This window comes from Bos taurus, chromosome X (assembly GCF_002263795.3).
Source record: "Bos taurus isolate L1 Dominette 01449 registration number 42190680 breed Hereford chromosome X, ARS-UCD2.0, whole genome shotgun sequence".
NCBI classification, from domain to species: Eukaryota; Metazoa; Chordata; class Mammalia; order Artiodactyla; family Bovidae; genus Bos; species Bos taurus.
The window spans coordinates 125,326,227-125,339,040 of NC_037357.1; the positions used below are offsets into that span (position 1 = coordinate 125,326,227).

The following is a 12,814-nucleotide window of genomic DNA, read 5'->3' on the forward strand; positions in this document are numbered from 1 at the left end:
TTTTTGCTTGCATGATTTCTGAAGAGAAGTCTGTTGTAAACTTTAACTTTTCTTTGTAGGTAAAGTGTTTTATTTCTTTGTCTTCTTTCAATGTTTTTTCTGTCTTTGACTTTCTGCAATTTAAATACAATATGTCTAGGTATAGATTTTTAAATATTTGTCTTTTTGGGTGTTCTCTGAGCTTCTTGGATCTGTGGTTTGGTGTCTGTCATTAATTTTGTAAAATTCTCAGTCATTATTACTTCAAATATTTCTTCTGTTCCTACTCCATCTGGTATTTCTATTATGCATATGACACTTTTGTAATTGTCCCATAGTTCTTGAATATTATGCTCTATCTTTTAATTTTTTTCTCTTTGTATTTCAGTTTTAGAAGTTTCTATTAACATATCACTGATTCCTTCTTTAGTCATATCTAGTCTGTTGCTGAGCCCATCAAAGGCATTCTTCATTTCTGTTAGTGTTTTTAATTTCCAGCATTTCCTTCTGATTCCCAGAATTTCTGTCTTTCTGCTTACATTTCCATCTGCTCTTGCATGTTATCCACTTTTGCCATTAGAGCCTTTAGTATATTAATCATAGTTGCTTTAAATTACAAGTCTGATAATTGCAAAATCTCTGCCATATCTGAGTCTGATTCTGATGCTTGATTTATCTTTTAGAGATTTTTTTGTCTTTTGGAATGCCTTGTAAATTATTTGTAGAAAGCCAGACATGATGTAATGAGTAAAAAGAACTGAGGTAACTTGGCCTCTGGTGTGAGGTTTTATGTTTTATCTGGCTAGGAGTTAAGTTGTGCTTATTGTTTGCTGTAGCTGTAGGTATCACAGGCCCCTAAACCATCCTGTGTGCTCTTCTCTCATTGTATTCATTGGTCAGCTACATTTAGAGGATCCAAAGCATATAGGGAGGTTTGAGAAGGAGGGGACATATGTATACTTATGGTTGATTCATGTTGTTGTATGGCAGAAACCAACACAACATTGTAAAGCAATTATCCTCCAATTAAAAATAAATTTAAAAAAGCATATAGGGGATGATAGGCTTAATAGCGGAGAAGGCAATGGCACTCCACTCCAGTACTCTTGCCTGGAAAATCCCATGGATGGAGGAGCCTGGCAGCTGCAGTCCATGGGGTCGATAAGAGTCAGACATGACTGAGCAACTTCACTTTCACTTTTCACTTTCATGCATTGGAGAAGGAAATGGCAACCCACTCCAGTATTCTTGCCTGGAGAATCTCAGGGATGGGGGAGCCTGGTGGGCTGCCGTCTATGGGGTCTCACAGAGTCAGACACGACTGAAGCAACTTAGCAGCAGCAGCAGCAGGCTTAATAAGGTAGAGGGAACCTGGACCCCCTGAATCACTGCTTAAAGAGAAGCCACCAGGGAGAGTCTTTCAACTTAAATACCTACAGTGAATTTTGTGTGAATGAGAAATAATCTCTATTAGAATTTAGAATTAGTTCATTTCTGTAGCATAGTGAAGTTTAACCTGAATAATTCAGGAGCTCAAAACATTTGATATTAAAGAATAGAGTGACCCTAGAAATTTGGAAGACTTGAGGAAATGTAGGTATAGACATTAGTGTTTATGCATATCAGTAAACAAAATGCATTTATTCTCATTACTTTATTTTTTTTGTCTCTGCTTTTTATTTTATTTTATTTTATTTACATGATATTATACATGTTTCAATGCCATTCTCCCAAATCTCCCCACCCTCTCCCTCTCCCTCAGAGTCCATAAGACTGATCTATACATCACTGTCTCTTTTGCTGTCTTATACACAGGGTTATTGTTACCATCTTTCTAAATTCCATATATATGTGTTAGTATACTGTATTGGTGTTTTTCTTTCTGGCTTACTTCACTCTGTATAATAGGTTCCAGTTTCATCCATCTCATTAGAACTGATTCAAATGTATTCTTTTTAATGGCTGAGTAATACTCCATTGTGTATATGTACCACAGCTTTCTTATCCATTCATCTGCTGATGGGCATCTAGGTTGCTTCCATGTCCGGGGCATACACACTGAGGAAACTAGAAGGGAAAGAGACACGTGTACCCCAATGTTCATCACAGCACTGTTTATTCTCATTACTTTAAAATGATGTATTATAATAATTCTAATTGCAGAAAACCATATCAGCAAAATGATAAAGTCCCTTAACAGTCTCGCAGTTCTTCAGCATCTACCTGAGGGTCTAATATGTCAACTAGACACCCAAGAGTCCAGATAACTATAAAGTGGGGCCCAGACTACTTCCTCACAGTCTGATTCCGATAATGCTAACCAGTACATTCTTTTCCAAGGTAGGAGTCCGAAGGAATTTTCCATTTTGGTTGCTTTTCATAGAAATTGAAGAATGAGATCAAGGGACTCATTCAGATGGCTATGTTAAATGACAAATGCAGATAATAAGTCAACTGAATAGCAGACATTAGAAGGAAGTCAAACATGTAGATGTTTAATCCTTCCCATTAATTGGAATAAAAATCCTGTGGAATGTGAAGGGTTGGAGGTCACTGGGTTAAATTAATCCCTGGTTTTTCTTAGACTACTTAAGAGACTTTGGAGTTGCTGTCTTTAAAAATGCAAACTGCATTGCACTATTTACATATTTTATGCGGGAAGTGGCAGGTTTTAATTTTAACTGCATACCAACTTCTCAATTGTTCCCTGAACAGAATAGAAACTTAGAGAAAATTAGATGGAGGGAAAAAAACTGATAGTAAAACCAGAAACTGAAATGAGTTTAAAGTTCAAACAAAGTGCATTCCAAAGTGCTGGAACATTCTATAATCCATGCACATTTGATCAGGAAAACTACATGGTCTCTTATAGTGTTTTTTACCTGTCTGAAGAGACTCAAAGCAAGTAAAATTCATTCTAGAAGAAAAAAATAGATAGACTCATGATATGCACAAATTGCTAGCTGTAGGGTTTTAAGAATTTCTTCCAATCTGATAGTAAACTTTAAGGACAAAAAGGGGTTGATTTTATGCTTTGGCCTTCCTTGGTTTTGTGCTTTGTAATAGTACCTACCTTCTATTTAAATTGTGTGAAGGAATGTTAAATGACAAATGACAGATAAATTTTGAGCCACACACAAAAAAGAAAATGCCTAATGAGAGACTTAAAAACTCCACCGTCCTGAAAGGAAGAATATTCTTTTTCTTTTTCTTTTTTTTTTTGACTAAGTTCTTTTGTGTGGAGCTTCATGAATTGAGGTGCCTGACTTTGAGGTGAGGATATACTCTTGTAAAAGCTACCTTATCACTTTCGAGCACACTTTCTTCAGGCAACATTTATAGACATCTGCCTCCTGCTTGCAGTAAGCTCTTTGCCCTCTATCACCAAATATTACATTAGTCAAGATAGGATAGGCTGCGCTGCAGTAACAAAACTACCTTTGTGAGTAGGGTGAAAACTGCCCTTCTCTTACTGTCAAGAGACTTTCTTTTCAACCAGTCCTGCTTTCACCTTCAAAATGATGTTGTTATTGTTGTTTTTCCTGAGGGCTTCAAGTTCTTATTTTGAACAGTAGTATCTGATCATCTTCTCTCTGCATTCCATCTTCAGTAGTCCTCAAGGCAATGTGGACGCTCCTAACTGTCCAGATGAGAGTCACGCTAATGAAGCACAGAAAAGAAAACCCCAAAGTGAATTTTCATTTCCAGCCATTATTCCTGAAACACACTGCTTTAATTCTTGGTGTTCATGTGTACTTTTGTGACAAACTTTTGAGTGCAAAGCACCCAGGCTCAGCTCTGTGTCCCCCTGGGCATGTGAGCAGATGTGTATAGGACTGGGGAGTTTTTAAGTCTCCCATTAGGCATTCACTTTCTAATCAAGGACTATTTCACAAGAAGCTCAAATAAACTCTTAGGGACAGCAATAAGGCACTAAAGTTTGCCAAAAGATATGTCCAACCTACATGTTAATGGTGGTGCCATTTTTTTTATAACTATTGGAATGTGTTTTTTTAAATTGGGGTATAGTTGAATGTATTATGTAAGTTACAGATGTACAACACCTTGTGTAAACCCTACAGTCAGGTTTTCTGTGGGTCATTAAATGGTGAGTGTTCCCACAGTGACATGCAAGAGGCAGCTTGACCCATTACTTGGGAAGAGACTATGAATCATTTTTAGGTTTTGTGTTTTGCCTAAGAAATGATCTTACTTTATATTTTTATTTCAGTTTGTAAATTCTACTCTGTAAGAAAAGTCCATTCTTACTTTGTAAGAAAAGTCACTGTTTTTAAAGTTTATATTCCATTTATAGATATTATAAAATATTGGCTATATTCTCTGTGTTGTACAGTATATCCTTGTAGCTTATTTATTTTATGCATAATAGTTTGTACCTCTTAATCTCCGCTTCTGTTTTGCCCCTCCCATCTTCCCTCACCTTAATGGTAACCACTAGTTTTCTGTATCTGTGAGTTTGTTTATTTTTTTTTTGTACTGACTAGTTTTATTTTTTAGATTCCACATATGTGTTATCATACAGTATTTGTCATTCTCTCACTTATTTCACTTAGCATAATACTCTTCAAGTCTACCCACGTTGTTGCAAATGGCAAAATTTTATTCTTTTTTATGGCTGAGTAGTTGTTGGAAGAGGGTGTTTGCTATGACTAGTGCACTCTCTTGGCAAAATTCTTTTAGCCTTTGCCCTGCATTTTGTACTCCAAGGCCAATTTTGCCTGTTACTCTGGGTATCTCTTGACTTCCTACTTTTGCATTCCAGTCCCCTATGATGAAAAGGACATCTCTTTTTGGTGTTAGTTCTATAAAGTCTTGTAGGTCTTCATAGAATCGTTCAACTTCAGCTTCTTTGGCATTAGTGGTTGGGGCATAGACTTGGATTACTATGATATTGAATGGTTTGCCTTGGAAGCGAACAGAGATCATTCTCTTGTTTTTGAGATTGCACCCAAGTACTGCTTTTTGGACTTTTTGTTGACTATGAGGACTAATCCATTTCTTCCAAGGGATTCTTGCCAATGGTAGTAGATATAATGGTCATCTGAATTAAATTCGTTCATTCTGGTCCATTTTAGTTCACTGATTCCTAAAATGTCAGTGTTCACTCTTGCCATCTCCTATTTGACCACTTCCAATTTACCTTGATTCATGGATGTAACATTTCACATTCCTGTTGTATTGTTCTTTACAGCATCAGACTTAGCTTCCATCACCAGTCACATACACAACTAGGCATTGTTTTCACTTTGGCTCAGCCTCTTCATTCCTTCTGGAGCTATTTCTCCACTCTTCTCCAGTAGCATATTGGGCACCTACCAACCTGGGTAGTTCATCTTTTAGTGTCATATCTTTTTGCCTTTTCATACTGTTCATGGGGTACCCAAGGCAAGAGCCTCCTGAGACATCTGTATGCAGGTCAAGAAGTAACAGTTAGAACCAGACATGGAACAATGGACTGGTTCCAAATTGGGAAAGGAGTATGCCAAGGCTGTATATTGTCACCTTGCTTATTTAACTTATATGCAGAGTATATCATGCGAAACTCCAGACTGGATGAAGCACAAGCTGGAATCAAGATTGCTGGGAGAAATATCAATACCCTCAGATACACAGATGATATCACCCTTATGGCAGAAAGTGAATAGGAACTAAACAGCCTCTTGATTAAAGTGAAACAGAAGAGTGAAAAGCCTGGCTTAAAACTCACCATTCAGAAAACTAAGATCATGGCATCTGGTCCCATTATTTCATGGCAAATAGTTGGGGAAACAATGGAAACAGTGACAGACTTTATTTTCTTGGGCTCCAAAATCACTTCAGATGGCAACTGCAGCCGTGAAATGAAAAGATGCTTGCTCCTTGGAAGAAAAGCTATGACAAACCTAGATAGCACACTAAAAAGCAGAGACATTATTTTACCAACAAAAGTCCATGTAGTCAAAGCTATGGTTTTTTCAGTAGTCAAGTATGGATGTGAGAGTTGGACCATAAAGAAAGCTGAGTGCTGAAGAATTGATGCTTTTGAATTGTGGTGTTGGAGAAGACTCTTGACAGTCCCTTGGACTTCAAGGAGATCAAATCAGTCAATCCTAAAGGAAATCAGTCCTGAATATTCATTGGAAGGGCTGATGCTGAAGCTCCAATATTTTGGTCACCTGATGTGAAGAACTGACTCATAGGAAAAGACCGTGATGCCGGGAGAGATTGAAGGCAGGAGGAGAAAGGGACAGCAGAGGATGAGATGTTTGGATGTCATCACCGACTCAATGGACATGAGTTTGAGCAAGCTCTGGGAGTTCGTGATGGACAGGGAAGCCTGGCATGCTCAGTCCATGGGGTCACAAAGAATCGGACACAGCTGAGAGACTGAACTGAACTGAACTGAACTGATAGCTGAGTAGTATTCCATTGTGTATAAATATATATATATATATATATATATATATATATATATCACATCTTTGTCCATTCATCTGTTGATGGACACTTAAAATGAAAGTGAAGTCGCTCAGTCGTGTCTGACTCTTATCGACCCCATGGACTGCAGCCTACCAGGCTCCTCCATCCATGGGATTTTCCAGGCAAGAGTACTGGAGTGGGGTGCCATTGCTGCTTCCATATCTTAGCAATTGTAAATAATGCTGCTATGAGCATTGGGGTTGCATGTATTTTTTGTGTGTGTTGGGAGGAGTTAAAAATTGTTTTATTTGGAAAAAGTGCATCTTAAAAAAGGGCAGCTGCAAAATACAGAGACCTCTGCAACAATCATTATTATTATTTTTTTTTTCCTTAAAGTGAAAAGAATGAGTGATATCCGAGGCATCAGAGCAGTAGATGGACACATCTGGGGCACCTCCAAGTTGTTTTCAGGAAAGAGAACAAAACACAAAGCTAAAAATTCCAATCAAGGAATTATTCTAACAATTTAACATTAGCTTATCTTATGAATTACCACTCTGTTTCCCCTTTTAGTGGAAAAGCCTGACTTACTATATTGCCAACCAATGACTCCACTACAGGAAACACCTTAGAACATAGTTTTGAATCACACTGTCTAGCTGCAAAACTCGGGGATGGAATGAGGCAAATACCCACCAAAAAGGAACACAAAAATCTGACAAGAAACCCCTCAAATGAGGACAAAGTTTTATCAAAATGTGCCTGGACTGAGAATTCTAGATCATACAACATTAAACACAACTGTGGACTCAAGCCCTAGGTTGTATTAACACATGGGATAACCATATAGTTTGCACTTCTGTGGCTAAGCCCATTTCTCTATTTATACAGACAGAGCTAGCATTGCTCTATTAACAGCTACCAATAAACTGCTTTGTCCTTTAAGATCTATTTGCCACATGAGGCTGAAACCACTAAAATGAATTTTTTCACTAAGGCTACAAACACTGCATCTATGCAGGGATGGGAAGCTTGTCATGCACTCACACATCCAAAGTCCATCTGCCTTGGGGAGTCAGCTTCCAACTCTGCATTATTTTCTTCCACTCCCATCTTACATGTGTTCTTTCACAATTTTCCTATCACGCTAAACACAGTAAAAATCTCTAATACATTCACATCTGGTTCTGGTTACCCAGTAGTATTACTTGTGTGCAATGAAACGAGACCAAAAACCACAGGATGAGTGCACAGGGAGGGGGATGACAGGATAGGGACCAGACAGAAAACACATATGTGCAGAGTTCACCAGAAACCAAGTACCCACCTCCCAAGTCTAGAGCAGAAGGAGGCTACAGTTCAGTTCCTTCACCTATCACCCCGATTCCTGGACCCCCAAAGCAGGAGCCAGTGCTGTTACTTCTGAACCCAGGGTCCTCAAAAATGAGTCCTGGAAATCCAGAAATGCTCCCCTCGAACTGTGTGAATCTGGTGGAAAACATGAAGTGACAAACCTACACTAACTGTCTGACAGTTAAATTCATGTTACAAAAAAACGAACTTTCAGATTTATTTTTGTAACTTTTTTAAACAGAGAAAACAAAATACTTCTTGGGGAAAGGTGGGGGGTTGAGAAGACAGGCCCTGGGTAAAAATGATTACGACAGTACCTGGAGTTGAGAGGCCTGCCTAGGAGAGCAGCCCAGGCATGGCCGCTGCCCCTGAGGCCTGCTGCAGTCTGAGGCTCAGCAGACCAGTTCATGTGCCCCGCCGAGCTGCTATAGATCCAAGTCATAAAAATCTTCCAGCTCATCATGAAACAAGTCCCACTCGTCTTCAGAGTCTGTCAGGTTGTCGCCCCCACCTGCAGCCAAAAGCATGAGCAACATCTCACCCAGCTCAAAGGTGACAACCTCCTCTTTGTCGTCAAGAGGGTTGCCATTGTCTCGGTCCTCTATGAGCTCCCAGAAGTGGTTCCTTCATTGGGCCTGGTATCTGCTTGACATTCCCACTTTCTGTCTCTATGGCTCCTCTTGACGGCCATCAGGGTATGCATGCTTGTAAAAACAGTTCCCTCCAAATAGGCAGCTCCCATGGCCTTCATCAAAATACCTGCAGGCCTTGTTGCTCATTGCCTTTTTGTATTTCTGAATGAGTTTCTGCTTCTCTTTTTTTCTCCTCCATCCAGTACTCACTTGGAATGACAAAGTTAGATATGATCTGGCATTCTAGGCAGGACTTTATCATCTTGCTCTCAAATTGCTTAGCACTCCTCCAGTTGCAAATACACTTGAGACAGTAGATGTGGTTGCAGTTGGAGAGGATCCCAAAGTGGTGCTTGCTGGGGTTGGCTTTCTCGTAGACTACCTCCATGCAGATGCCACACACCATGTCCTTGCTGCGTTGCACTGTGAATGAGAGCTCCATGTCCTTCTTATGGGTCTTAATGCAGGATTTTATATGCTGTGACCTCTGGGCGGCATCCACAGGATAGAGGACCTGCAGCCCGCACATGTCACATGCGTCTCCATGCAGATCCATGCAGTACTCCCCATAGCGGCACTCCCCCACTGTGGCATAGGGGCAGAACTGCTTCTTAGTGTTCACTGTACTTTGCTCCCTCTCCAAGTCTTCCTTGGTCACTGAGCCCTGCAGGGGGCCTTCGGTGGAGGAAGGGGTAATCTGGCCACAGTAGGGCTGCCCTGGAACAAACTTCATGGCATTAATGGTCTTCTGAACCGGCTCCTACAGTTGCAAAGTTTGAATTTCTTGACTCAGCCTCGCCCATATTCATTTCAACAGTCGGTCCAACTGATGAGAGACTTGAGGAAGCAGCAAGAGATGGCTTTTCAGTTAGATCTGTAGCAGTTGCTTCTTCCTGTTTCAGTGGCTTGCTATGTTCACATCTGCAGCGGTCTCCATAAATACAGTACCCTCGCTGAAAATACTTGCACACTACACCATATGGACCGTCAAGAGAGGTCATGTGTGTAGCGACAGTTGTCTCCTTCCTTACAAACCCCGTGCATGAAATACTGTCTTGGTTTCTGGTTTGTTTTTCGTGCCTTGTGTCTCTCAGTCTTCACAATGATATCCCTTCTTGCTAACCCATCTCTACATCTCTTAGTGTTCCTCCTTTCCATCGAGTCCAAGTTCAATCTGCTTGCTGATGACAGGCCAATAAACTGAGAGATGAGATGTTGAGGTCAGGAACAGGAAAGCCAGCAGACCGAGGTGATAGCAGACTAGGTCTCTGAAACACCATCCTGCATGTATCTTTTTGAGTTAGTGTTTTTGTTTCTCTAGGGTATATACCCAGGAGTGGAATTGCTGGGTCATGTGGCAGATTTAGTTTTTTGAGAAGTGTCCATACTGTTTTTCACAATGGCTGTACCAATTTACATTCTCCCCAACAGTGCATGAGGGTTAGGGTTATCCACATCGTCACCAACATTTGTTATTCGTGTTCTTTTTGATGATAGACATTCTAACAGGTGTGAAGCAATATCTCATTTTGGTTTTAATTTTCATTTCTCTGATAATTAATAGTGATATGGATCTTTTCATGTACCTGTTGGCCATCTATGTCTTCTTTGGAAAAATGTCTATTCAGAAATTTTGTACATTTTTTAATTGGGTCACTTATTTTTTTGATATTGACTTGTGTGAGCTGTTTTGTATATTTTGGATGTTGGTCCTTTATCAGTCATACAGTTACCAAATACTTTCTCCCATTCAGTATGTTGTCTTTTTATTTTGTTGATGGTTTCCTTTGCTGTGCAAGAGCTTTTAAGTCTAATTAGGTCCCATTTGTTTATTTTTTGCTTTTATTTCCTTTGCTTTAGGAGATAGATCCAAAAAAATTTGCTATGATTTGTGCATATTAATGGCGGTGCCATTTTGTTTGTAATGACCACGGAGCCTGGTAGGCTACCGTCCATGGGTCAGACACGACTGAGCAACTGCACTTTCACTTTCACTGGAATGTGTTGGCTTTTAAAATAGTGTAAGCATTTTATATATAGGTAAAAAACGCAGATCAGGGGAGGAGCCAAGATGGCGGAGGAGTAGGACGGGGAGAACACTTTCTCCCCCACAAATTCATCAAAAGAGCATTTAAACGTCGAGTAAATTCCACAAAACAACTTCTGAATGCCGGCAGAGGACATCAGGCACCCAGAAAAGCAACCCAACTCTTCGAAAGGAGGTAGGAAAAAATATTAAAAACAAAAAAAACGAGACAAAAGAGGGAGGGACGGAGTTCCGTCCCGGGAAGGGAATCTTAAAAAGAGAGAAGTTTCCAAACATCAGGAAACCTTCTCACTGCCGAATCTGTGCCGAGCTTTGGAAGCACAGAGGGCAACATAACAGGGAGAAGAAATAAATAAACAATTTAAAACTCACAGATTGCGAGCCCTACAGTAACTCCCCCAGCAGAGAAGCAGCGCAGACGCCTGCATCCGCCATTAGCAAGCCGGGGCTGGGCAGGGAGGCGCGGCGTGGGCTGCATCGCTGAGAGTAAGAATCTGGCCTGAATACCCTGAGCGCTATCTGAGCGAAATAATTTGGGCTAGCAAACCAGACTGTGGGATACCTACCACGCGAAAAGCCAGCCCTAACCTAAGACCGCCAGGCCCGCGCACGAAACAAAGGACTGAACAGAGATAGCCGGCTGCAGACCTTCCCCCTCCGGTGACAGGCAGCCAGAGCCGGAAGGGGGCAATCGCAGCCCCAGAGAGACATTATCTATAAAATTGTAAGCAGGCTTCTTTGCTAACTAAAACTTCTTGGGGGTCTGGACGGTCAACATCTGCCTGAGAAGGTGCGCCGGTTTTACATCCAGATAACCGAGTGGCGGGGAGGCGATAAGTCGCAGCATTGGCGCTCGCCTGGGAAGAGCAAATTGGCGCTCGGACCTGGGAAGAGCACAAAACGCAGGCCCAACTGAGTCTGTGCCTCTGAGGACTACCCGAGTGCCTGAACCTGAGCGGCTTGGACCTGGGAGGTGCATGCAGCCCAGGGCCAGCCTCGGATTGTTCCCGGCGGAACAACCTAGAGTCCGAGCAGTGTGGACAGGGAGGCTACACGCGCTGTGAGCGGGGGCAGACCCAGGGTGGCTGAGGCACTGCGAGCCCACGCCAGTGTTATTTGTTTGCAGCATCCCTCCCTTCCTCCCCACAGCGCGACTGAACAAGTAAGCCTAAAAAAAAAAAAAAAAAAAATGTCCTCCACCGTGCCCTTTGAGTCAGGGCGGAAACCAGATACTGAAGAGACTAGCAAACAGAAGAAGATATAACAGAGGGAAACGCCTTGGAAGCTACAGGCAATAGATCAAAACCCTGTGGTTACTACGGACTACATAGGAAGGGGCCTATAGATCTTGAGAAATATAAATCTGACCAAGGAACTAGCCAAAAATGAACTGAACCCACAACACCCACAAAAAAAAAAAACAAAAAAGTCCTAGATATATTTTTATTATTTTTACGATCATTCTTTCTTTTTTTTTTTAATTAAAAAAAAAAAATTTAAGTCCTCTATTGTTCCTTTAATTTTCACTTTTATAACCTATTACTTTGCAAAAAAAAAAAAGACCCTATTTTTTTCTTCTTCAGCAAACTTCATATATATATATTTTATAATTTTTTGACCTTGGTTTTTTTTTTTTTTTTGGTCTTTGTTTTTTTCTTCTTTTCTTTAACATTGTATTTTTGAAATTCCAAACTCTACTCTAGATTTTTAATTTTCGCTTTTTGGTATATGTTATCAATTTTGTACCTATAGTTTTTTTTATATAATTTCTGTGACTTTTTTTTTTTTTTCTTCTTCTCTGTTTCTTTCTCTTCTTCTTTTATATAACATTGTATATCTGAAATTCCAAACTTTACTCTAGATTTTTAATTTATGCTTTTTGGTATTTGATATCAATTTTGTACCTGTATTTTCTTTATAATTTTTGTGACATTGTTCGTATTTGTTTGTTTGTTTTCTCTCTTTATTTTTCTTCTTCTTCTTCTTTTTTTTTTTTTTTTTTTTTAAACATTGTATTTTTGAAATTCCAAACTCTACTCTAGATTTTTAATTTTTGCTTTCTGGTATTAGTTATCAATTTTGTACCTGTACTTTCTTTATAATTTTCGCGACCTTGTTTGTTTTTGTTTGTTCATTTTTTCTCTCTTTCTTTTCCTTCTTCTTTTCTTTAACATCGTATTTTTGAAATTCCAAACTCTACTCTAGATTTTTAATTTTCGCTTTCTGGTATTAGTTATCAATTTTGTACCTGTACTTTCTTTATAATTTTCGCGACCTTGTTTGTTTTTGTTTGTTCGTTCTTTCTCTCTTTCTTTTCCTTCTTCTTTTCTTTAACGTCGTATTTTTGAAATTCCAAACTCTACTCTAGATTTTTAATTTTTGC

General features: G+C 39.8%; 1 pseudogene; it reads right to left on the reverse strand.

The window, feature by feature from the left end:
- Positions 1 to 8,177: 8,177 nt before the first annotated feature.
- Positions 8,178 to 9,431, reverse strand: LOC512998 (E3 ubiquitin-protein ligase makorin-1-like; annotated as a pseudogene).
- Between the last annotated feature and the right edge of the window lie 3,383 nt (positions 9,432 to 12,814).